Raw genomic sequence first — 4,661 nt, 5'->3', positions numbered from 1 at the left:
AACAATTGTACTCCTCCAGATAGTGACGGTTGACAGACAGGGGCAGACACACTAAATTAATCCAAATGGCTAAACTCAGCTGCTCTAAAGAAAGTAAAAATTTCTTTTAGGTAACTCAAGCATTTTTCTCAAACTTCAGTTTCCAGATTTGTTCTTGTGTTCCCTAAGATGGCTTTTGGTGAGAACTCAATGTGTGACTTCATTTTTTGTTTGTTATTCTTCCATGCTTTTATTGGTGATAGCAATGGACAAGAATAGTGCCAGACAGGCCATAGCAGACACCCAGGTCCAGCTCCTTGGGTGGCAAGCAGGCCTTGCAGATCTATAGCACATCCAGCCCCAGCACAAGATCCAGTTTACCTGGGCCATGTCCCTGGATAGGCAGGAGGCCATCTGTCCAGTTGTATGTGTGGATCAGCATGTATGAGTGTCTGAGCCACTGCCTGCAGGGTACCCCCATCCTTAGCACATGGTAGGGGCTGTTGTGAACACAGTGGGGCATTCCCCAGTGGACCACTAGGCCCCAGTGGAGATCTCAGGAGGATAGGGCTGGGGATTGGAGGAGGCAGGGGGCCAGCCACAAAGTTTGCTCCAGGGCCACATCCTAAGTGGGGTGGCATCAAAAAGTCTTCCATTGGATTATAATTGAAGAATTCATGGAGTAGGAAAAGCTGGCCTTGGGAAAAAAGGGGGATCCTGGGGCAGGGATGGAAACAGAGGAAGTGGGAAGGGCTGAGGAAGAGGGTAGAGAAAAGGCATGGGAGGGGGCAAGGGAGATGGTTGGGGCAAAGCCAGTTGATCCCTGAAGTCTGGGGGCTGGCCCTGGCTCCCCTGGAGGAGATGATCCAGCTCTGGCCAGTCCTCAATCCATGGGTCAGGGGGACAGTCATGCTTGGGCTGGATAGGGGATGTGCAGAGACATGTCAGCAGCCCTTGTATTTTTTCAGTCTCATGTGGTTTGCTCACTGGGTCCTTTTGCCTGCTCTTGGGAACCCTCTGTTATTGATGCTGGTGATATGGCTGGTGAGCATCCAGTTAGTTCTCCTGGCTCCATCAGGATATCCCTACACACTCTGCTTACTTTATCCCTTGCCATCACTGCAGAATGGCTCAGATCTAGTATGACTCATCTCTGGTCCCTGGCTACAGGAGGAAACCTTGTCTATAAGGTCACTTCACACCCACCACAGCAAGCCTCACTTTCAAGCTCCCCACTCAGACTTCAGTGATTTCTGTGGGATACTGAGGCTACTAGAAAAATCCTGGAATTCTTCTAACCTACAAAGGAGGAAGAGGCAGGCTGAGAGAGCTGCTGGCACTGCTCCTTCTACCTAAACTCACTGTGTTGCCATTTGTCCACTGCTGAGCCCACTCTGGGTTACTGCAAATTTACCCTATGAGGAATCTCCCTCCAGAGGCTCCAGAAAGCCCCCCCCCCCCAATTTGAGTCTTTCTCCTCCCCACCAACAATCTTCTCTCTCAAGACTGGAGCAGTGGAGCCATTGGTCTAAAACTTACTTCCCTCTCTTTTCCTTCTGTAGGATCACAATCAAGTGTGGGTAGTAGAAGTGAGATTTCTACCTCTTCTTCTTGCTTTTATGAACCTTCCCAGAAATCCTATCATCCTTTTTTCATAAGATGGCATCCATCTCTCCTATTCCATTTGTTTATATGGTAGAACGGCTCAAGAGAACCTAATATATGGAGGAGAAAGACACACTGGTTTAATAGTTTAAAAACATCAGCCAAGTTCCATGTGTGAACAAAATTATGAATAACAAATGATGGTTATCATGCTGAAACAGAGCTATATCTTAATAAAAAATCAATTCTGTAAAGAAAACAAATGAAGCTGCCTCTTCCTAGAATAATTCTTGTGCAATATTATCAACTTTGCTTGCTGTAAGAAATTTGATTTTTTAAAAGAGTAAACAAAATTGACAAACCTCTGGCCAGGCTTACCAAAAAGATAAGAGAGAGGACTCAAATAAAATAAGAAATAATATAGAAGTAATTACAACTAATGCCAGATAAATTAAAAAAAAAACAATAAAGATAATACCATGAACATATATATAGCAATAAATTGGGCAACCTAGAAGATATGGACAAGTTTCTAGCCCACCAGAACTTGAATGGAAAAATTAATATTGTTAAAATGACCATATGACCCAAAGCAATTTATAGATTTAATATGATACCTTTCAAATTACCCAGGACTAGAACTGGAACTAGAATTTTTCACAGAACTAGAACAAATAATCCTAAAATTTATATGGAATCACAAAAGACCCAGAATTGCCAAAGTAATACTGAAATAAAAAGAAGTTGTAGAAATAACCCTCCCAGACTTCAGACAATACTACAAAGCTACAGTAATTAAAACAGTGTCATAGTGGCACAAAAACAGACATACGAATCAATGGAACAGAATAGAGAGCCCAGAAATAAAATCACATGCCTACAGTCAATTTATGTTCAACAAAAAAGGCAAGAATATACAATGGAGAAAAGACAGTCTCTTTCACATGTGGTGTTGGGAAAACAACCACATGTAAATCATAAGTTAGAACACTCCCTCACACTATATAAAAAAAATTCAAAATGGCTTACATAAGACAAGACACCATAAACCTCCTAGAAGAGAATAGAGGCAAAACATTCTCTGCTATAAATTTTATCAATCTTCTCCTAGGGCAGTCTACCCAGGCAATAGAAATAAAAGCAAAAATAAACAAACAAGACCTAATTAAACTTGTAGTTTTGCATAGCAAAGCAAACTATAAACAAAACAAAAAGACAACCTATGGAATAGGGGGAAATATTAGCAACCAATGAAACTGACAAGAGCTTATTTACAAAATGTACAAACAGCTCATACAATTCAATAACAACAACAACAAACCCAATCAAACAATGGGCAGAAGATCTTAACAGACATTTCTCTAATGAAGACATACTGATGGCCAATAGGTATGTGAAAAGACATTCAATGTTGCTAATTATCAGGGGTAGCAATTCAAAAGTACAATGAGGTATCACCTTATGTCAGTCAGAATGTCCATTATTAAAAGGTTCACAAACAATAAATTCTGGAAAGGGTATGGGGGGAAAAGAACTCTCTTATACTATTGGTGGGAATGTATTTTGGTGAAGCCATTATGAAAACAGTATAAGATTCCTTAAAAAAACTAAAAATAGACTTATCATACAATCCAGCAATCCCACTCCTGGGCATACATCCAGAGGGTACCTTAATTCAAAAAGATACATGCACCCCCATGTTCATAGAAGCACTATTTACAATAACCATGACATGGAAGCAAACTATGTGTCCATTGACAGAAGAATGGATAAAGAAGTTTAGGGATACACACACACACACACACACACACACACACACACACACACACACACACACACAATGGAATACTATTCAGCCATAAAAAAGAATAAAATAATGTCACTTGTAGCAACACAGATGGACCTGGAGATTGTCAAATTAAATGAAGTAATCCAAAAAGAGACAGAAAATACCACATGATATCACTTATATGTGGAATCTAAATAAAATGACAGAAATGAACTTATTTATATAATAAAGACAGATTCAGAGATGCAGAAAACACACTTATGTTTACCAGGGAGGAAAGGTGTGGAGGGATAAATTTGGAGTTCAGAATTTGCATATACTAACTACTATATATAAAATGGATAAACAGTAAGACCCCACTGTACAGCACAGTGAACCATGTTCAATAGCTTGTAATAACCTATAATGGAAAAGAATATTTAAAGGAAACTATATATATATTCAAGAAATATCTGCTATATATATATATATATACACACACACACACACACACAGCTGAATCATATACAGTATACCATAAATTAACAAAACATTGTAAAATGACTATCTTTCAATAAAATAAGAATAAAAATAAAAGTACTATCAATATTCTGGGTAAATTGATTCTGAAATCTCCCATAAATTTTGCCCTGCAAACAGCAGGTTTCAAGCAGATACTGTATCCTGACCTTTTGCTTTACTAATCTAGTGACTTTTATGCACATTTCACTATTCTTTACATATTAAATGATATTGTTAATCATTATTAAAATATATATTTTAAGAAAAAATAAAAACATAAAATGTATGTTTTGAGGGCTTGTTGTTTTTCTGTTAGTAGATATATGTTTGCACAGAAAGTAATGTATATATATTCCCTGGTTTCCTTAGAGCCTTTAATTTGCTAATACATACCAAGGGTTTCCAAGAAAGGGTGATAATGTCAAACAGTATTTCAAAAACATTGTTGACTGTATAATTCTTTTCTTTTTGACAAAGAATAGAGTGATGGAAAATAGGTATCATAAGAAAGGTCAAAGTAAATACTTTTTCATTTATTAATTTTTTGTTCTGTTTTGTTTTTCAAAGGAAAGAAAAGGGAGAGAGGCTACTTTTTAATAAATGAAGACTTTAAATTTCTATAAAAAGCTCTAAACAGCTTTTCTTTTCAGTAGCAAATAAAATAAGGACACAGAGATTTTAATGAGCAGGTGATTTTCCCTGAAAAATAAACTAATGTTGCTGACCACCAAAAGAAAAAATACGATAATGGACCTATAAAGAAGATTATAGAATTTGAGTCTCTAGA

The 4,661-nt window shown here is 37.8% G+C and overlaps 1 pseudogene; it reads right to left on the bottom strand.

Annotated features, from left to right (window-relative positions):
• Window positions 1-356: 356 nt before the first annotated feature.
• Window positions 357-1,096, bottom strand: LOC102504428 (annotated as a pseudogene).
• Between the last annotated feature and the right edge of the window lie 3,565 nt (window positions 1,097-4,661).

This window comes from Camelus ferus, chromosome 29 (genome assembly GCF_009834535.1).
Source record: "Camelus ferus isolate YT-003-E chromosome 29, BCGSAC_Cfer_1.0, whole genome shotgun sequence".
Taxonomy (NCBI): domain Eukaryota; kingdom Metazoa; phylum Chordata; class Mammalia; order Artiodactyla; family Camelidae; genus Camelus; species Camelus ferus.
The sequence above is the reverse complement of the archived record's forward strand: the minus strand, read 5'-3'. Positions and strand labels throughout refer to the sequence as shown.